Consider the following 22,884-nt stretch of genomic DNA (forward strand, 5'->3'; position numbering starts at 1 on the left):
GCAGCATGTCATCTTTATCGACTGTGTCAATATTAACAATCAAGTTATCTGCCCACTTTTCAACTGCGTTACCTACCCACGCAGAAGCAATTGTGGGCCTGAGTAATGTACCCGTAGCAACATAGATGGACTTTAAAGTCGTCTTTAATTTGCGGTCAGCAGGTTCTTTTAATAAAGCTGACTCTGGGGCAGGTAAAATTATTTTCTTTGACAACCTAGAGACTGAGGTGTCTATCATTGGGGGTGACTCCCACTTACGCCTATCCTCTTCAGGGAAAGGGTATGCTACCCGCAACCTTTTAGGGATAGCAAATTTCTTTTCCGGGTTAGCCCAGGATTCCTCAAAAAAGGTATTTAAGTCCTTAGACGGAGAAAAAGTCACCACCTGTTTTTTTATTTAATTTAAAATAATCTTTTTCCTCAGGTGGAGGTGTTGTGTCAGGAAATTCCAACACCTCTTTTATAGCGACTATCATACATTGAATGCTCTTAGCCAGTTTGGGATCTACCCCCCTCAAATCCCCAGTGTCGACGTCAGTGTCGGAATCTGTGTCAGTGTCCCTTTGCATAATTTGGGCCAGGGACCTTTTCTGGGAACTGGAGGGGTCCCGAGTGGACGTTGTAGGTGAATCAGAAAATAAAGCATCTTCCACAGACTGTCTCCAATGCTTAGTCTGTTCTTCAGACCCACACAAGCTCAGAACACTCTTGTGCCTCCAAAATGGGTTCCTCTGGGGAACTACTTTCTCTAGACATGATACACACGTGTACAGTCACACCACTCACACACACGGGAGCTAATGGGGACAGACCTACACTAATGTCTGTCAGAGGGACCCAGAGGGAATTGCCAGTCCACACCATGCGCCCTATATGTATTACATACAATAAATATACATATATACCAAAACAGCGCTTTTATATCCAATGTGAAGCACGCAGACTTCAATAATTTATGTGCTCCCCTCCCCTTCTATAACACCCTGGTACTTGTATCAGCGATGTGTGAGAAGCAGCCTGTAGGATCAGCGCTCCGGCGTCTCTGTGAGGAGAAAATGGTTCCAAATGAGTGTTACAAGCAATTCTGAGCTGAAGCCCCGCCCCCAGTAATGGCGCGGTTCAGCAACAGTAATATTTATACTGGCGGGGGTAGTGTACATCAGCGGCTCACATGTATGTACATTTTGCCAGTGAGAGTAAGGATTTATTATGTCCCTCAGAGCGCCACCCTTCCTGCACCCTGTACTGAGAGACATGTTGCTGCGCAGCGTCCCGCGCTGCGCTGGTACCTTTATGCCGCCATGATGACCGGAGGGCCCCTCTCTGCAGGTCTCCGGTGAATACTCACCAGCCTTCTGACTTCTGGCTCTGTTAGGGGGTGGCGGCAGTGCTGTGGGAGTGAGCAGCAGCCAGGCAAGGGCTGTGTTCAGTACCCTTCAGGAGCTAATGGTGTCCTGTCAGCGGAAGCAGAGCCATTAAACTAACTGAGAAGTTGGTTCCTACTTCCCCCCCTAAGTCCCACGAAGCAGGGAACTGTTGCCAGCAGCTTCCCTGTAAAATAAAAAACCTAACAAAGTCTTTTTCAGCAAAACTCAGTAGAGCTTCACTGATGTGCAGCCAGTCTCCCGGGCACATTTTCTAAACTGAGGTCTGGAGGAGGGGCATAGAGGGAGAAGCCAGTTCACACAGTTGAAAAGTCTTAAAGTGCCGAAGGCTCCTGCGGAACCGTCTATACCCCATGGTACTAAAATGAACCCCAGTATCCTCTAGGACGTAAGAGAAACCTGTGTTTTTGCCTGTGAACGTGCATCGACCCAGGTTTTTGATATGTGTGAACATAAACGACCCGGTCGAAGTCCTGTGTCCATGACCCAGGAATTTCAACCCGGGGTAACCCTTTCACACAGAAGAAATACCCGTGTTTATCTGGAAATTACCAGGTACCTGCTTCACCCGGTAATTTGCTTCCCAGTGTGAAAGGGGGGTCAGGCTGTGTTCAGCAAATCAACATGGCACTAGTTTAGACTATTACACACTAGACCAGAAATATTAAATTAAGTGAAATATGTTTAAATGTCATCCATAAGGGGGGTACTGATGGGAGAGATGTGTGCTGAGCAATCTTAACACAGACCGCTCAGCAGACATCTCTCCCCCCGCTCAGCACAATGTGCTGAGCGAGGGGGACAACGGGGAAGTGAGCGACCTGCTAGATTGAGCCGCATGCAGGCTCAATCTAGCACCAGCGATAGCGATGCGCGGGGCCACGTATCGCTATCGCTGGGGGGCATACACACAACAGACTGCTTAGATTTTAAACACGGATCTCTCCGTGTGTACCCCCTTTAGGTTCAATTGTGTGGTGAGGGACAGGATTCACTTCTGTTTGTCCACATATTTTACGACTGACAGCCACCAGCACTGGTTTTGCCTATTACATTGACAATAAATACATTGAATTTATCCTGGACCACCAACCTGAGGCATCACTGCAATTGTCCCATAGTACCCCAGGGTGCCATGGCACACAGTTTGAGAACCACTGCACTAGACTATGAAAATGCTATATACTTGCAGGAAGTTCACACATGAGAAGGGCAGATCTGAAATTGAGGAATGGTAATTATGGCTGATAGCTGAGTGTGGGAGGGGAAATGTGAGTGAGAGCAACTTAGTAATTAAAAATACAAAACAATTGCCTAGTAAGTAGCACAGCTTTAAAGTAAAATGTATTTAAGTAGAAAATAAAACCACAAACCTGCCATTAACAAATATCAAAGACTGAACAATATACATGAGAGTGTCCCCTTTAAATACACACCAAATTCCAGGACAGACCCGGTTTCAGTGTGAACGCATTTTACCCGGGAATTTCCTGTGATTTTGGTGTAGTTTGAATGGAAATTCCGGAGTTGATAGACCTGGGTCGTACTTGTGTATTTCCTGGATCTTATGTCTGAAATGGGTATAAACCTGAATAAGTCAGTCAAACAGGTTTGAACGTTTGAGTCACTTCCTATGTTGGCAATCAGGATCAGTCATATTCAAGCTTAAATTGTGACATGATAATGGTTTATTATTGAGAACAGCGACCCATAGGCGCAAACATCGAATACAGCAATGTTTGCAATTCGAATTAAAATAATGTCAAATATTTTTTTTTAAATATAATTTAAATATTGTAAAAATAAAAGGATTTAAAAGCACTATAATTTGATCGACAATGGTTCACCTTGGAGCGCAAATGCAAAGAGCAAACTTTGGGCCTTATTCAGCTTCAGTTCTGCGATTGTAGCAGAACTGCAACTGCTGAGAATCGCATAGCAAGAGCGGCCCAGCATGATACAAGTCCACCCAGCATGGAACAAGCCGCCCACCGATGCGTTCGCAATTCTGCGAATGCATTCGTAGAATTGCGAATGTATTGCAAAAATCGAGCACCATCGTCAGTTGCGCTTGACCCAGGGCTACTCTGGATAATGAGAATGCAGTCGCACCAGGTGCTATGTTTTAAGTTGCAGCTATCAGATGCCCCCCCCCGAAAACAGCCATGACACGCCTGCATTTTCTCATCCACTCCCTACAAACCCATGTGTATGCCCAAGAACGCTCACCGCCTGTCACTCAATCTGCGATCGCATCCCGGCAATATGCAATTGCAGAAGAATCGCAAATTGCAGGTCACACACGCGCAATGCATTGGCAGCGCATGCACAGTCGGCCAATCTGTGATTTTGTAAATTTACAACTGAACCTGAATAAGGCCCTTTAAACACAATCAGGGAGTGTGAGGCGCAATTTTTTAAATGTATGTCGCAGCAGTTCAATGGGGGTCATTCCGACCCATTCGCACGCAGCGGTTCTTCGCTGCGGTGCAAACGGGTCGGGACTGCGCATGCACGGCGTGGGCTTTGCGCACGCGTGCTGTTGCCAGGCGACGCAACAACGCCGGGAACGAGGAAAGCGGTTGCAGCGGCGACCGCAAGAAGATTGACAGGAGGAAGGCGTGTCGGGGCGTCAACCAGGAGTGGTCCAGCAAACGCAGGCGTGTCCAGGCGTTTTGAGGGCGGATGTCTGACATCAAATCCGGGACCTGCATCGCTGGATCTGTTGCAAAGGGTAAGTAGGTATAGGGCTACTCTTGTTTTGCTTGAAACGTTTTTAGCATAGCAGGGCTGCACAAGCGATTGCAGCCCTGCTATGCTAAAATACACTCCCCCATAGGCGGCGTCTAGTTGATCGCACGAGCAGCAAAAAGTTGCTATGTGCGATCAACTCGGAATGACCACCTATATTCTAACAAGAATTTGTCTACCCATTACCAACACAATTTTGTTGCCTTCCCTACTCATTCACCCTATCTGCAAATCTATGAATTTTCTGATTGTCACAATCTATAATTAAATATGTATTTATTTAGACATAGCTTAAAAATCGGACAGTCATTATGGAGGAGTGTTCTTACTACAAAAGGAATCACAGTACAGTGGGAAGCAAAAAACTAAGTTGTTCAAATTCAAAAGAAGTTGGAGCAGAAATGGATCACACAGGAGAAAGTTACAGAAGGGGTGGGAAGGGGAGGGCTCACTATTGGGAGGTGGTACTAGTACAATTTGCTCCTACCCTGATCTTTAAATACATCCTACTCAAGCCTGTGTAACATTTACTCATAATCCTTCGTACAAGAGGAGTCGGTGAGAAGGTATTGAACTGTGCCACGTTACTAAGGTAAGGCAGTCTCAGCATCTGCTGTATGAGGAGAGTTTGTGTCTAATCTGTGATCTCCAGCTGTGTTCTTCTAGCAAATGTGTATTATAGGTTTAAGGTTGAAATAGTTAATGAGCCAACAGACCAGTCTAGGAATGTATTCTGTTACGCAAGTACTCACAGCTGGCGAGAGAGGGTACAAACTTTTTTCTAAGGGGTAAAAGTTTGGCACAACCAGCTGTACTCTTTATCACACAAAGGAGAACTTCTGGAATACAGAGCTCTGGTCTCAGGCACAGTAGCTCTACTGTAAAGAGAAATGTGACAACACTTATTACTGCAATAGTGTATACACTTTGTTTATTGTACTTACAATGCAGCAACTTCTTACCTGTTTTATAACTGCGCTTTTCTGGAATATAGGGAAAGCATCAAGCTTATAAATATTTTATCAACACATTACAACGTAAGGTGTAAAGAATTGGGTCTTTCAATAAGTAAAAACCACATGGATATATTCACACACAGGGAGAAGAGACAGCCCAGGTCACCTCACTTTCATGATTCACTGAAGACATACTGTAGATAAAAGTTTAATCGAGCAGCGTTTTAGGAGGAAAACTAACCAGTTTCCACTAATGAAGGGCGTGCTTTTCCACTTTCATAATGCTGTTTAGTGAGTATGCCCAAGACAGCATGTTACATCCCGTATGATTCAGTCATGGAAACTCTTAGTTTTCCGGAAAGACTGCAAAACTCAGGATAAAGCTCATTAGTTTTAAATGCTTGGAATAAACTTGCTCCTCGAGCATGAAGAGCACTGCTTTATATTGTATTTTGCACATTTAAGCAAGAGAAATATATTTAAAGCTTTAAATATCAATATCAATATGTGTGTGTGTGTGTGTGTGTGTGTGTGTGTGTGTGTGTGTGTGTGTGTGTGTGTGTGTGTGTGTGTGTGTGTGTAAAGGCGAAGTGGCACTCACGGCTTGCTGGAAATGAATACAGCACCGCAAGGATACGTTTCAACGTTTCGATTCATAAGAATTTTTGTCAGGATACAAACAAACATCCTGTTTGTCTGTTTGTATCCTGAGGAAAATTCTTAGGAATTGAAACGTTGAAACGTTGAAACGAATCCTTGTGGTGCTGTATTCATTTCCAGCAAGTCGTGAGTGCCGCTTCTCCTTTTCACATGTGTCTGCTATCACAGCTGTTGAGGGCATCGGGCAAAATTTCATTATTTATGCGAGTGCCGGTCTATTATTTTATATATATATATATATATATATATATATATATATATATATATATATATATATATATATATAGCAATGCTGAGGTTCTTTGCAGGCATTTTATTTTAGACATGGAAAGGATCTCTCTTTCACGTGCTTCGTGGATAGGCGTTACATTGGTCAAAATGTTTATCCTCAATGATTGTCACGTTAAGTGACATAACAAAAGGACCTTTAAATCACCATGAGGCAGGAACTTCAATGCATGATACCTGGCTGGGAGGAGAATTTTCATTGTGTACGCAGAGGGACGATATGCACACATCACAGCAGATGATGATAGATGAGCCTCAGTTTGTGAGTCTGGTCATTACTTTGTTCCATATGTTGTTCTAAGAATTGTTGCAAGTAAAGGGACAGACAGCAAAGGGTTTCCTATACAAAGTTTTCTGTAGGAACGCAGATTGCCCATGAACTGCAGATCTTTAGAGGTCTACTATTCAAGCTTTAAAAAAAAAAAAATTAGAAACTGCAATTTCTGCATAACATTATAGGGTAAATTTACTAAAGTGGGAGTTTTCTTTTAGAACAGGTGATGTTGCCCATAGCAACCAGATTCTAGAAGCAGCTAGATAAATGTAAAGTAGAATCTGATTGGTTGCTATAAGCAACATCACCAGTTCTAAAAAATTCCCACCTTAGTAAATTTACCCATGTATCTATCCCAGTCTGTACTAGCAGTCTAATGCTAAATATACAGTATCACAGAAATTTCATTAAAAAGGCTAATTAGCACTGCAGACCGCAGCCCCCATTATAATAAATGGGTAGTACTGTCTGACCCCTATGTAAAAAAAACTTTGCTTTTTGGAGTTTGGCCCATCTTTATGCCTATGCAAGCAATATCAATGGAGAGGGATCTTATGATCTCTCTCCAGCAGCCTCCGCTTTGCTCGAAAATGTTAAAAAAATCCTCCAATGTGGCTGGGATGCAACTCGCAATGACGCAGTTATTGCAACCACTATCCTTGCGAGTTACATTTAGTATATAGCGAAGATTCTTTCATTAAAAATGAAAAAGTCTATTGTGGCACTACTGCAATTATTAATACATAGGCTAGCTGATGCATGTTAAAGGTAGTTGTAAAAGAGAAATTTTCTGCTGATACCTGTCAAGGGTAGTTATAAAAGAGCAATTTTCTGCAGACCTATTGATAGTTTATAAAACTAGCATTCGACCATACACATAAGGAACATTTATCTATATATTTCATTGACTAAGCTATTTTTTGTGAGAACAAGTACTCCGCAATGACAACACCGATTGTGATGGTTCAGGTGTTATTCAATAGGGTGTGTGATGTAGATGTGCAATAAGGATTTTGAGAAGTGGTCAGGTTCTTGAGGAATAATGCGTCAAAGTTGTGTTTTTTTCCCGTCGAAAAGAATTTAGTGGGGGGCGCAATCTTTTCCCCTTTGAGCTGTAAATTGCTATTTTTTTCTGCCCTAAATTCAGTTGATATAATTGGGGCTGATTCAATTGTTTTGGGCGTCTAAAAATCCTGACTAAACGGGACTGTTTAGCTACCCAAATTGTCACAATTCAATTGTTGCTTGGGCGCCCAAACTGACAGTGCTTAGCTGCTTAAAACTGCTAAACCCGTCTAAAGTCCCAAAGTGCCGACTTGACACACATTTCTTCTCGCATCTCAGGAGGCTGTGAGAAGAAATGGCAGCACTGCAGCTACTGGGTGTCTAAACGGAGCAAAAACGTAATTGCTCCATTTTGCACCCCCTAGTGGTAGCCGTGGGGTAAAACAATTGAATTGGCCCAATTAATTCTTTCTAAAGGGGACTACACACTGGGCGATGTTGGCGATATTATTAGTATTATCGATGGTCGATTTTTTTCACCAACGATTTAAAGCCTACACACTGGACGATATAGATTGCCAATTTGGACGATATGAGAGTACAGACGGGTGCCACTTGATACCATAGTAGACCCAGTACAGACATCTATATCGTCCAAATTGACTGGCAGATTTAACGATGATTGTTCAACGATGAACGATTGCGGGTACGAACATCGTTCAAGCATCCACACTGAATGATATGAACGATTTATCGTTCATTTATAAACGACATTGCTCATATTTTTCAAATATATCGACCCTTTACACTTTTGGGATACAGTCAACTGTCAAGATACAGTAAACTTTAGATAAATGCATTGTAGAACACACAAAAAGTTTTTGCTAGATTTCAAGCAATGGGGTTTACTAGTAATTATTTATAATCTGTATATTTTATCTGTAATTAACAGCTATTTTGCTATCGCCTGCAACAAAAGTGCATTGTAGACCTGTCTGCATGCCTTGCCTTGTGGTAATCAAGAACTGTAATTAATTGTTCAGTCATAATTATTTGTTATTGGGCATACTCTTTGTTACAATATAAAATATGTTGCTAGTGGTGACCTAATAGGCCCTACACACTGGGCGACATGAGTGAAAGATATGAACGATCTAGTTCATTAATGAACAAGATATCGTTCATATCTTTCAGTGTGGAGGCACCAGCGATCAACGATGCGCGGCCCCGCGCTCGTTCATCGCTGGTGCCCCGTCGCTTGTGCATGCAGGCCAATATGGACGATCTTGTCCATATTTACATGCATTGCTATGGCGCCGGGTGATGGGGGAGTGAAGAAACTTCACTCCCCCCGTCACTGCCCCCCCCCCCCCCCCGCCGGGTCGCCCGTCGGCCGTATCCGCCGTCGGGCAGCTCGGCGGCGCATCGCGCAGTTTGTAGGGCCCTTAAAGGCCAGTACTCACGGCCCAATGCTGGAGAGATGTGTGCTGAGCGAACCGCTCAGCACACATCTCTCCCGGCGCTCAGCACAGCGCGATCTGTGCTGAGCGTGCGGGGGGAGACGGGGGGCCGCTCACTTCACCCAGCGGGTGAAGTAAGCGACCCGCTAGATTGGCCTGCATGCAGGCCAATCTAGCAGCAGCGATAGCGATGCGCGGGGCTGCGCATTGCTATCGCTGTTAGGGCTACACACGGAGCGATCTTGCTGAAAATCTAAGCAATCTAGTCAGATTGCTTAGATTATCGCTCTGTGTGTACCCCCCTTAAGACTATTCTTTACTGGGTACTCACGAACTTGCCATCTGTTTAAAGAAGATCTTCAGGTTGTAAGAATCTATTCACATGCTAATAGAATGTTGCTGCATTTTTTTATTGATGGACAAAAAATAAAAATCAGTGTGTTATCTTTAAAGCCATTCCTGCCTATGTGCAGCAGTGTCCACAATTTCACTATGAGGGAAGTGACTTTGCGCTGCTGTGGTGCCACTATGTGTCAGCTTGGTTTGGGTAATCATGGTGCTTGTAATACGTACAGACTGCTTTTGGGGTGTGTAGTGTACCAGCACTACCGAGGAGTGACACTTGTGTGCCTATTGAATTCAAGCATCACATCCCTGTAATACAAGTAGCAAACATGAAATGGATTAAAATAGTGACTCGCTTTGATTAGTGCAAATGATTTAACCAGAGAGAGAAAGAGAGTTGTGGAATGATGAGAGTGCTGGTTGGCACAGAGCCTAGGTAAGACATAACCCTTTGTCTAGTAAAACATCCCCATGGTGTCTGTTTGGCGACACTGTCCCCAATTCCCTCTCTTTTTGCCCTGGTTCCCTCTCTCTCCCTGCAGGTTTTAGATTTCAGGTCCGGAGGCCCCAGGAAGTGACAGAGGGTTATGGAACAGAGGGGGGCTGGTTTGGAAAAAAGGAGGGATTGTTAAGAAAGAGAGAGAGAGGAGGGGTTTTGGAAAAATAAAAATAAATAGCAGACTAATAGACAAATGGGGTGGAGATAAGGAGCAGAGAATTAACCATTCCCCTGCCATGAAAATGTGAAGCTATTAATTTGTAATGTTTATTAGTCACACTCTGAGTTTTCAGCAGAACCCTGCAACTTGCACTTGTCCCCACAAACCTTGTGATAAAGTGGAAATATATCAGAATTCACCCAAATTACCTAGTTTAAAAAATGTTATATTCAAATATACTTAAAATACCACATATTTTAATCCTACAGTTCCCCAGTAAATGCTCCAATCTAACCAATTCTGGTGCACAGGTGCATATAACATGTATCAGTTGGGGGAGATTTAAGTATTTGTGTCCGCAGTTATTTCCATTGGACGCCCGGCAGAGCAATTCAGTTGTTGTTCCGTTTGGGAGCGAATAGCCTAAGAACCCCCCCCCCCCCCCCCACATATTTCTGCTCGCCGCTTCCCGTGGAACGATGCCGGAACGAACGCGTGTTGCTCCAGTGTGGACCCAGCTTTACTCTTTCACGCCTCTACTGGGAAGACTATACAAAACACCCACCACGCTTCTCTAAAGTAGTCTCACCTCATTTAGGGCCTAATTCAGACCTGATCACTCGCTAGCAGTTTTTTGCAGCACTGCGATCAGATAGTCACTGCCTACAGGGGAATGTATTTTAGCTGTGCAAGTGTGCAAACGCATGTGCAGCCAAGCAGTACAAATAAACTTTGTGCAGTTTCTGAGTTGCCCAGGACTTAATCAGCCGCTGCGATCACTTCAGCATGTCTGGGGCCGGAATTGATACTTGCGTTTTTCCAACCACTCCCTGAAAACGGTCAGTTGTCACCCACAAATGCCCTCTTCCTGTCAATCTCCTTGTGAACGGCTGTGCGAATGGATTCTTTGTAAAACCCATCGCATAGCAACAATCCGCTTTGTACCAGTGCAAAGTGTCTGCGCATTGTGGTGCATATGCATGCGAAGTTCTGACCTGATCGCAGCGCTGCAAAAAACGCTAGTGAGCAATCAGGTCTGAATTACCCCCTTAGGTCTAAAAAGACATAACTGAAGCATATATGCAATACAATAAAATACTGGGGTAAATTGTGCATATTCTAAACAGCATTAGACAAAACATTGCACAAATTCTAACTTGTTTCTTGTTGTTTTATTGTTTGTTGGATTATCCACTGATTACCTGATAGTATTGTCCACTCAAGATACACTCGTTCATGTTGTGTATGCCTGGTCATGTAGTCAGCTTTGCCACACAAGAAAACACAGAGCTGCAATTAATCAAGTTGCCAGGAGCATGGGCCAAAATACAGGGTTGCACGGAAAGCAATGCTCAAGCTGGCCAATGATATTACATTCCGTCATTGAATGCCAACGCAGTCATTGACAAGTAAAGTTTCTGTTTAAAAAATTATTATTGTACAATTATTGGGCAATCCTAGCTATTTTAGGCAAATCAGGTATCAAATGCAGGATTTGTACAAAAAAATGCTAGCTTTTAGCATAGTTACCTTAATCAAGTAACACTGCTTGACTGCTGTGAAGGGCTCTTGTAGTGACACAGTGGATCTGTGCACTATAGCGTTATTGCTTCCCTTGTGTTTTCATAGGTGACAAATTAGGTAAAACAGCTGGAAATATTTAGTCCCAATCTTCAAGCTTCTTAACCTGCGTGCATCAAGTAAGCAAATTCTAAGGAAAAAAAACACCAGATATAAGCTTCTAGACATAAAAACAAGGCCATGAGGATAGAAACTGCACCAAACTATTGTTTGATTGTTTATCGACGTTTGGGACTTTTTTTAAAAGATCTATTGTTCATATCGTCTAGTGCAGTGGTGGCCAACCTGTGGCTCTTGAGCCACATGCGGCTCTTTCTTTCTTCAAATGTGGCTCCTAACACACGAAGTCACATGACCACAACAGATCCGGTAACTACTGCTCTCCAGAAAAACACGCAGCAGCACTACGGGGACTTTGAACTGAGGGAGCCAGATAATAGAGATGAGACACCCACCAGCAAACAGAGTACACCTAAGGGGCTGCTGCAATGGCATGAATTGGGGGAAGCTGAAGTGACACATGAGGGTGCTGGCTGAAGTGACAGGAGGGTGCTGGTTGGAGTGACAAGAGGGTACTGGTTGGAGTGACACACGGAGGAGCTAAAGTGTATTATGTGAATCTGGATTTTTCAATATATTTTATGTGGATCTGGCTTTTACAATTATTTTATGTGGAAGTGGCTTTTTCAATGTATTTTATGTTGGATCTGGCCTTTTCAATGTATTTTATACCAGGGGCGTGGCCTAGAAGGCACAAGGCCAAACCCCATTTTTGCATGTGCGCCTTCGGCTCGATGTCGGCTCTTTGACGTACCTAACACATATTTTTAGGCTCTTTGTCTCTGACTGGTTGGCCGCCCCTGGTCTAGTGTGTATGCCCGAACGATGCGTGCACCCGTTCTCATTCAGGCATTATCTACAAACATGTAGCTCAACTTTAACTATATCATTGAGCTGCATGTTCAGGGAGTGCAGGGGGTGGTCTTCAGTATGCCGGCTGTCGGGATCCCGACAGCCGGCATACCGACACTTATTCTCCCTCGTGGGGGTCCACGACCCCCCTGGAGGGAGAATAAAATAGTGTGGCGCGCGTAGCGTGGCGAGCCCGCAAGGGGCTCATTTGCGCTCGCCACACTGTCGGTAAGCCGGCGGTCGGGCTCCCGGCGCCGGTATGCTGGGCGCCCGACCGCCGGCATATCGTAGTGAACCCAGTGCAGGGGATCACTGAACGATATCACTCATCAATATCTTTCAGCGTGTATGCACTGGCGATCTCCCCTAATTAGCAATCAGCGATATAGCGCTGATTGCTAACTAGATCGCTGATTGCTAACTAGGGGAGGTCGCCCAGTGTGTACCCAGCTAAGTGGTTGATCACCATTTGCGTCCATGCATTATCAGATTTTCGTTCCAACCAGCCAACTAGGTGTATGGCTAGCTTTAAGCATTAAAATGGGTATTATTAATTATGTATTTCACAAGCACCCTATTCCATTATTATATCTTACATCAGTAATCAATATTACCATTGCATTTACTGTGGATAGTAACTAAAGCAATGGCACCCTACGCAGCACAATGTCCTGCTGTGAGGGGAGTGTGGGCGCAGCTGTACAATGTGCTTTTACATTATTATATAACAAGGTTGATGTATACAGTGAATAGTTGGAGGAGTAATAGGTACCTCCAGCACGGGAGGGGGGCAGGGTGTTACCTCCCATTGCCCGGGGGCTCCTGCTGCCGCTACTACCACCAAGGCGCGATGTACATAGGACACAGCGCTGCAGCAGAGGGGGGAGGGTTACTCCCCTTTGTCTAGAGCTTCCCAAATCCTAAACTTGGTGGGAGGGGGCTGAGGGGAGACCCTTCACTTTGTGATCACCACCCCCCATGTAACAAAACCCTGCCGGCTGGATGTTGCCTCACGTGACAGCCCATGCTGCCTTTGTCTGATCGCAGGATTGGCGCTGCTGCTGTCTATGTCGCTACCTTGAGCCGGAGAGGAGCCGCTGCTAAACTGCGTAGAGGTAAAGGAGTAGTGGGTGCATGGAGCCGGGCTGCAGAGGGCTCCGGCTGCAATCGCCCTGTCTGTGTGCATGCTCTGTTCCCAGCACTCCGGGCACTGTGTCCTGGGAGGGGTAAAGGAGTAGTGGGTGTACGGCGCAAGGTATGGGGTCCGGCTACTGTGTACCGAGCTGAAGTGCCTGATGTACAGCGCTGTGTATATGCCCGTGTACTGTATGAGCTCAGCATACTTTTTTCTAATATCCCTCACTAATTACAGCGTGGTTCCATGTAGCAGTCACTGGCTGGCTCCTTTGTGCGGGAAAGTGTCAGAGGCTGCGTTTAAATATCAGAGATGGGGAGCCGGGATGCTGCGTGCTTGGAGACGCGCGCATTGCCTACGTCTGGTGATGGCTGATAGCTGCTCCATAATGTGTAGTGCAGGCATTCTCAACCACGGTCCTCAAGGCACACTAACAGTGCAGGTTTTAGTGATATCCAGGCTTCAGCACAGGTGACTTAATTAGTACCTCAGTTATTTTGATTTAACCATCTGTGCTGCAGCCTGGATATCACTAAAACCTGCACTGTTGGTGTGCCTTGAGGACCGTGGTTGGGAATCCCTGGTGTAGAGATATTGCCAATCGTTTCCTTTATTTTGACCTTAACCCCTCCATTTCCATATCTCCTGTATTATATATTTGAAGTTTGTTAGATGCTTTTGGGTTACTACAATTTAGTGCTCGGGATCAGCTTTTACTGTGTTGTGCAGTTGCCCAAGCTCTGCTATTACAGTCCAGTTTTTAAGGATATCCTTGCTGGAGCACAGGTGGTTATTAGTACTTATGACAGTTTGATTTAACCTGGACATGGATATCATTAAAATCTGGACTGTAAAGGAGGAGTTTGGGAAACTGGTCTAGTGGCAACCAATCAGCTGCTACATAACATTTTATAGAGTTCACTTTATAAATATTACCTCACCACTGGTTGCCATGGGAAACTCCTCGCAGCCTCCTCGGGTGTGAGAAGAAAGTCGGCATTTTCATACCCTCCAACTGTACCTTTTTAATAGGTACAGTACCTTTTTTTCATGGTCTGTACCGATTTTTGCCTCTCCAAACTTCCATTGAAAGTATAGGAAAAGGGGCATGGCCACGCCCCCCTTTACACGCGGCCACGCCCCTTTTCGGATTTGTACCGATTTTTCTGTGTAAAATGTTGGAGGGTATGCATTTTGGGCATCCAAATGGGAGTTTGAGTGCCCAAAGCAGGACTTTATCCAGGTTTAACCATTTTATGCAGCTAATCCCTGTCTGTTTTCGCTCGCCATGCGCCATATGCATGAGCTCCCAAACAACAACTGAGCATCTAAACAGTCCCGTTTAGATGGGAAAAATTAGACTCCCAAATAAAATTGTATTGGCCCATTAGAACGGTATCTGGAGTCCAGGTCGACACCAGAAATAGGTCATCATGGACAAAAGGTCGACATGAGTCTTTCACTTTTTTTTTTTTTTTTGTAACTTTTTCATACTTTACGATCCACTTGGACTACGATTGGGAATAGTAACCTGTGCGGAGCGCAGCGGTAGCAGAGTGTGGGGACACAGTGCACTAAATCGGGTTCCCAGTCACATTATGTCGAAAATGACCCAAAAAAACATTAAAAAACCCATGTCGACCTTTTGTCCGTATCGACATATTTCAGGTGTTGACCTAATGTGTGTTGACCAATTGATGTCGACCTTGAGTCCCAGACCTCCTTAGAACACAATGGTAATAAAATGTGTGCCAAATGTACAACTATGGGGTGTATTCAATTCAAGTCGGACTTCCCGACTTGTCGGAAAAACAGGAGTTTAAGGTCGAATCCAGATTTCTACCTATTCAATCTGACTCCCGTTTATCCGACAAGTCAGAAAATTTGACTTTTCGGAAAGCACGTGGATCGGTGGATTAGCCGTGGATCCATGTGTTTTGTCTGATTCGCGGCCAAATCCGACAACCGTTTTAGCCCCGTTTCCGACAATGTCAATCCGACTTTGTGCACTGTCAGATCCTTTCCGTCGGAAAGGATCCAATAAGAATTGAATACAACCCTATGGGGTCGATTCAATTCACTGACAATTGAATAGCTAACTCCCGGTGCTATTCAATACAGCGACGAGTGGCCCTCATTTGTCGGGAATTCTTCTCTCATCCCTGGGGGATGAGAGAAGAAACCCGACAAAAGTGCTGCCGCGCAGCCGGCGTGAGGTTGATTCTGTCGGGAATCAGTCTTGCGCCGGGGAGTTAAGTCGGAGAATGCCCGTTCTCCCGACAAGTCAACCTGTTAAGTCGGCGAGGCCATCGCCGACTTAACTGGAGCTGAATTGAATAGCGTCGGGAGCTAATTCCCGGCGCTATTCAACTGTCGCTGAATAGAATTGACCCAATAATTTGAAGATGTATTGGGTCAACAAACTTACAGATGTTAGGGTGATATATCCTTCATCAGCAGTAATGATATATCGCCTAGTGTATATACATCATTAGTCCTGGTTAACTTAGGATTTCTGTAAAGAAGTAAAATCCTAAAAATGTACTATGTCCCCTGTTGCTTATGTTCTCTGTAGGAATGCAAGTAGACTCTGTTTGTACAGATGTTTCTGCATACCCTATTGCTGCAATTGCACCAAATATCCCTTCTTGACGTGCCATGGCTTTTTTTTCTCCAATGTGCGTCTTAATCACAAGGTGATGCGACAAATCTACTTTACAAGACATAACTAACTTGATATGCAACACTTGGATATCTGTGAGCGGCAGTCTGATTATTTTTAATGTGTGATTGGTGTTATATAAATGTATCTTATCTTCACATTGTGTACATCATACACTTTTTTTTTTTTTTTGCACATGGCATGCTTCAATGTGCGTCTGTCATAGCATGTAAATAATCCCACGTCCTCTTAAATGTGCATCTTGCCATGTATTGCAGAGCACTAGTCCTTTAACGTAAGCTTTTGGCACTTGCAATTATTGGGGTCGATTCTATTCGGCAACTAATGAATAGCGCCGGGAATTAGCTCCCGACGCTATTCAATTCAGCAACTAATTACCTGCAATTGTCGGGAATTCTTCTCTCATCCCCGGGGGATGAGAAGAGAAACCCGACAAAAGTGCTGCCTCGCGGCCGGCGCGAGGCTGATTCTGTCGGGAATCAGCCTTGCGCCGGGGAGTTAAGTCGGAGAATGCCCGTTCTCCCGACAATTCAACCTGTTTTGTCGGCGAGAACGGGCCATCGCCGACGTAACTAGTTGCTGAATTGAATAGCATCGGGAGCTAATTCCCGGCGCTATTCATTAGTTGCCGAATAGAATCGACCCCATAGAGTTTTAAAAGATGTGCATATTGCCCTAAATGTGCCCATTACCCTTTCCGCACGTTCTTCTCGTGCATGTAGAAGCTTGAAATTTTGTATTAATCTGTATGTGAATGTGTGAAAGGCACTCTGTTCTGTGACCCAGAGTTTAGTGGGCTAAAGTTTAAAGCCCCCCTCCCCTTTTCTGATGGTCTTTGTCAGGAAACTTATTTATCTGGGGCTGATCTAGCAGTGAGTACAGTTACATACACCACTGTTCCTAACCTTTATGTTCATGGTTGTTGTCACAGTGATAACCCCAGATTGTTATATTTCTTGCTGATTTCTGAGTTGCCAGCTAATTCAGACACTACACCTTCGCTGTGAGGGCTCTGCTGCAGCACTAGGAGATGGGACAAGACAGATTTAAGTTGGCAAATATTATGCGCACAAAGGTCATGATTCACTCATAAGCTCTTCATGAAAGTGTGTTTTGTGCTTTGTCAGTAATCCTGCTTGCAAACTTCTCCTGTATAGCACCTATACCCTTCCCTACACCCCCACCTTTACCCTCCCCCTACAACATTCTTGACCTTTTGTTCCTGTCTCTTAAGTTTTTTCTGCGCCCCCAGGCTACAAATATTCATCTTTCTTTCACAGCAGTGAGGCTAAACCAGACCCCTTAATCACTGCTCCTGCTGTGCGCTGCTCCTATCCTATTCATTGTGGAAACATTTGGACTGTGGAGTGACTTAAACAATGTGCTTTCTGTAAACCCCTTTGCGTCAGGACCCACAAGACAAGATTGAGCAAAGTTTGTATCCATAACCCCTTGACTATAAAAATAATTCAGTGGCACTATTTTTTACATTGTATGATTTTGTCCAGGAAAACATGATCTACAACAGCACTTTTACTGGCCTATATGCAGGGTAGCTAGTTCCTATAATTGCAGTTAGTGCACATTGTAATGAGTGGAGGTGTGAATGCCTGGGGTGGATGCTAAAGTAGCCTCTTGCCTTCCCATCTCTATTAATGTTGGCTATGATATGGATAAGTATTCAGCTAGCTGCAGGTTTTTAATTATGTGGCGTAGTCTCTCCTGATGTAGAAGCCTTTGTGTTTTTGCCCAACTGGCCATGGAATGTCTTAAATGTATGTTCCCCTTTTGTGTGGCTTTGTTCTTCTATAAGCTGTCTGTATGTGGTCCTATATACACAGTGGGGGTGAACTTTAGTATTGTCTCCTCCTAGACGGTGATCTGGAGACTTAAACTTGAACTCCTCTCTTTCCCTCAATCGTATAAGAATCTTTTGATACGGGTCCTTTAAATTTGATCATAAACGTCACTTTAGTAGTCTGCTGTTTTATTTGGATACATCATCAGAGATCACTTCTGGGAACACCGCCTATCCTTTCTCATAAACTAGTTTCTTGCAGGTTTAATGCTTGTGGGAAATTCTCCATTTTACTTACACACTGACTTTAGGGAGCTGTTCTATAGGGAATGGTATCGATATTCAGCCGGTTGAAATACTGACTGGCAGAATGCCGGCAGCAGCACCCCGACAGATCCCAATGAGGTGGGGGGTTTTGTCCCCTCCCGCAGCTCTTAAGGGGGGTACTCACGGAGCGATAATCTAAGTCACAGGTTATCAAACTCTGTCCTCAGAACCCTACACGGTGCATGTTTTGTAGGTCTCCTCACAGAATCGCAAGTGAAATAGTTAGTTCCACCTGTGGACCTTTTTAAAATGTGTCAGTGAGTAATTAATTCACCTGTGGACCTGCTGGGTCACCTGCAAAACATGCACTGTGTGGGGTCCTGAGGACCGAGTTTGAGAACCTATGATCTAAGCAATCTGACTAGATTGCATAGATTTTAAGCATGATCTGTCCGTGTGTACCCCACACAGCATTAGCGATGTGCAGTCCCGCGCGTCACTATCGCTGCTGCTAGATTGGCTCAATCTAGTAGGTCGCTCTTTTCACCCGCTGGGTGAAATGAGCGGGCCCCGCACACATTGCGCTGTGCTGAGCGGGGAGAGAGATGTGTGCTGAGCGGTCCGCTCAGCACACATCTCTCCCCACATCTGCCCGTGAATATGGGCCTTTACACACCGATCAGATAGCTCTGTCTGATCAGAACGTTTACTGGATCTGCACATGCTACCTGTAATCTGAAAGTGTGTACCTGCTGTGTTACAGGACTTCCCTCTTAATGTATGATTGCCATTACCTATGGTGAAACGCCTTTCTTATTCAACACAGGTGACGGCAATTAAAAATTAAGAGGGAAGTCCAAGAACACAGTATTTTGTCCCTCCTTGAAGGGGTCATGTTGGGAGGTATGTGACTATAAAGTTTCCATTGCAGAGCGCCGGCTCCAATTTTATGGATTGAGCAGATACTAAGCTCATCAATTCACTAGGAGCTGGTATTGAAGCATGGCATATGTCTAATAAACTAGCACTGTATGTCTTACATCCCATCTGAGCATGCCAGGTCATTGCAGCTGGTTAGTCACAAAATTGCAGTCGTCGCTTTTTATAGGGTGACCATAATATCCCTTTAATCTGAAAAACATATGATTTACACAGGTTCTGTGGCTGGCTAAAACCAGGTGAAATTCAGGCTAGCGTTTAGCCAGCGACAGAACCTGTGTAAATCATAGGTGTCCCAGATTAAGGGGATATTCTGGTCACCCTACTTTATATGCTGTTATATACAGTTGGTTGTGGTGTTTTTGTGTGGGTTTTTTTTTTTTAACAAATGTTTTCTCTACACCATGAATTTAACCTCAGAAAAACTGCTTTCTAAAAGTTTATATTTAAGTTGCTTGTTCTGGACTCATATGATTGATCTACGCACACCTGGGCAGCTCCCAGGTGTAGCAAGAACCTTTCTCTGACGTGGACACTTGGGAGTAACTGCAAGTCATGTCTTTCATCCTCTGTCTCCAAGAATGTAATTTCTTATTTATTCTACCACCAGTTGAACCAGGTGCAATGTCCTGGCATGTTCGGGTGGGATGCAAACACACAATGCTGGTATACTTAATGTACAGGGAATTAGTGGGCGTTCACTGTGAACCCATCTGAAAGCCTAAGTTGAATGCAGTTGTTCACAAAGTGCAGTGTGTGAAGACAATGCACTCTGGGAATATAGGGTTTTCAGGGTCCCTTTAGTAAGTCACCCCAACCTTTCCTAGGGCGACGATCGTTCTTCTGATTCTCAGCCTCTCGTCAATGTATGCAGGAAGTGTTATATAAAGTATTTTTAAGTCAGGCCTAAAGCTGCTTCCTTTTGGCCATTTGTAAGAACATTCCATTGTGCTATGGTTGGAGCTCTGCTTGAGGCTCTGGTCTCTATTATGTGCGTTTTCCCATACCCCAAGCCTACAGGAGTACTAGGGACCGATTGATAAAATGCAGATTGCTTTTTCAAAGTTACTTGCACAGTGGTTACAGCAAATGAAAGACTATTCATGCAAATCCTTTCTCTTCGAGCATGTGACATCACTGTGCCTTGCAGGAATACCATCCATATGAAACATACAAACTTGCTGTCCCCACTGTGAAATCAGCAGGCATACGTTACACTGTACTGCACCTGTTGGTTTTATGTACCAGTCTTGTCCTTTATAGACCTAATTTGTATGATTGTACCAGATTAGATTTAGATAAAGAGTACAGGACGGACTAAAGGGGGGGGGGGGGGTACATACGGAGCGGTGATCACTTAATTTCTAAGCAATCTGACCAGATTGCTTAGAAATTAAGAACACATCGCTCCGTGTGTAGGGGTGTCTGTGACAGCTATGTGCATCGCTATCACCGGCTCTAGATTATGCATTAGTGTTCCCTCTACCCCCCCCCCCCCCCCTCGCTCAGCACACATGAGCGCGGGGGGGGGGTAGAGATGTGTGCAGACCTGATCGTGGATGTGCTAAATTTAGCACATCTATGATCGGCTTCCCTGACATGGTGGTGGGGGGGGCCAGCACAGGGCTTGTCAGGCCCCCTATCCCGCCACACAAGTACAAAAGCATTGCACCGTGGCAATGCTTTTGTATTTGAAGAGTAACTTCCTACTAGTGCAGCTCATGCGTGCTGTCAGGGAGCTACTTGTCGATGTCCAGGTAGCAGAAGCTGCGTGTGACGTCACGCAGCCGCCACGGCCTGCCCCTCGCACAGTCCGGGCATGTCTGCGTTGCCCGGACTGCGCACCTAAAATGGCGGTCAAATGCCGCCGGCCCGCCCAGCGACCGCCTCTGCCTTTCAATCAGGCAGAGTCGATCACAGGGCTGAGATGCCCTTCGGTTGTCTGGCATGCGCCGATGCACTGTGGCGCATGCGCAGTTCAGACCTGATCGGCTGCTGTGCGAAAACGCACAGCAACAATCAGGTCTGTATTAAGCCCTGTGATGGATTACTTAGCACACATCTGGAGAAATCTCCCATGTGTACCTCCCTTTAGAAGACATGTTTGCAAGTGATCATATCAACATCTGCATAGTCACACTGCTGATCAGGGTTAATGAAGCCTTCTGCAGTCAGATTTCAGCCCCATACTTGATCAATCAAATCTAAATTGACATTTTCATGTGTGCAGAATTATCGACGGATGCATGGGGGTTTATAACAATGTATACTTGGCTCTTGCTGTGTTTCTTGTGTCACATTGGACAGTGTTAAAGGGATTAAGCCCAGATCTGTTTACTCCTGTATATTGGTAAAAGGGTTGTAAGCTATAATTGTTGGTGTCAGTAGGAGGTTAGAGGGTTACCGGGCTACTAATGAGTGTGGGATGAGGCTACTTAGGGATTTCCACTTTGAATTCTCCGGATTGCACTTACTGTAGGCCATTTCCTATGATAACTTGTATCGGTATGAAGCGCCTGCGTGGTTGTCTCTTAACTCTCTCCACACCAGCAATGTCTGCAGTGTGATACATTTCAAGTTAATGAAACCTATAAACTCTGCGTAGGTCAGTGACATGATTGAGGTGGTTATTTTGGTAGGGATGGTTAATGTGAAGATTAACTTGCGTGTCTGACTTGACGTTGCAATTTTAGGGGATAACTAAATGTGGGTACTTAGTGGAGATGAAATCCTAAATTAACCATTTGTCGCTCTGAATGACATTTAAGTCGATAGATGATTGGTCATTTAAGTTAGCACTTCCGTCTGTCTTGAGGAAGTTATAGGTTTATGTTTCACGTTGTCAAAATTCACCAGTAAGAGAGAGAGGTTCTCAGTGGCTAATAGTACACCAATGTCTTAACTGATTTGGAATCAGAAAAATACAGGAGGGTTTGTAAGCACTAATACCCCTTTCAAACCGCACAAATAACCCGGTATCGACCCGGTAAATTGCCGGGTCGCTGTGTGGTCTGAAAGGGTCACTCCCAAATTCCAGGGTTGCCTAATTCAACCCGGGAATAAAGAAGGGTTATTCCCAGGTCAGGCGCAGTGTGAACGTGTTACTAGGTTCAAGGCAACCCAGTACCTGTTCACAGCATAGGGAGAGGCGGTGCGGAGATGATCTCATCTCCTAGCTCCGCCCTAATGCCGCCGCCGTCAACACCCCCGATGGGACGGGAATCCAGTTCTCAGGGTCCATTGCCAGGTCGCACCCGGGAAGGACCTGTTTCCAATTACTGGGTGCGACCCAACATTTGCGATCTGAAAGCGGTATTGGTTAATTACTTGAAATATACAGTGAGCAAAGCATTGGTCTCTGGTTAGATTCACTTTAAGGAGTACACTTACTAAAGCTTCTAATACAGAGACTTGGTGATGTTGCCCATAGCAACCAATCAGATGCTGTCTATCATTTATCTATTGCCTTTTAGAAAATGATAGAAAGCATCGGATTGGTTGCGATGGACAACATCACCAATTCTCTGTTTTAGAAGCTTTGGTAAATTTCTCATTCATCCATAGGGGATACTGGGATGATGATATACATTGGAGTATAGATTGGTCCAATTTACCCCTAAGGGTCCTATTACGTTGTTTTTGCGCCCACTCCTGGGCGTCTTTAGCAATCTATCAGAGCTATTTAATTATTACTCCAATCAGACGCCCATTGCTAGTTAAGGCGCCTGTCGTCTGCGGGTTTAGCTACACAACAGCTAAACCCTCCTAAACACCATGAATGGGTGT

The 22,884-nt window shown here is 44.7% G+C and overlaps 1 protein-coding gene across 3 annotated transcripts in view; it reads left to right on the forward strand.

The window, feature by feature from the left end:
- Positions 1-4,634: 4,634 nt before the first annotated feature.
- LOC134944882 (gap junction gamma-1 protein-like) overlaps positions 4,635-22,884 on the forward strand; it is a 31,233-nt gene continuing 12,983 nt past the window's right edge. The window contains exon 1 of one of the 3 annotated variants that reach the window (XM_063933799.1): positions 4,635-4,728. The gene's annotated coding sequence lies outside the window, so the exon portion shown is untranslated. Of the gene's footprint in view, positions 4,729-13,145; positions 13,392-13,444; positions 13,532-22,884 lie in introns of those variants that run through there. The other 2 variants (XM_063933798.1, XM_063933800.1) reach the window with 2 other exon arrangements.

This window comes from Pseudophryne corroboree, chromosome 7 (assembly GCF_028390025.1).
Source record: "Pseudophryne corroboree isolate aPseCor3 chromosome 7, aPseCor3.hap2, whole genome shotgun sequence".
Taxonomy (NCBI): Eukaryota; Metazoa; Chordata; class Amphibia; order Anura; family Myobatrachidae; genus Pseudophryne; species Pseudophryne corroboree.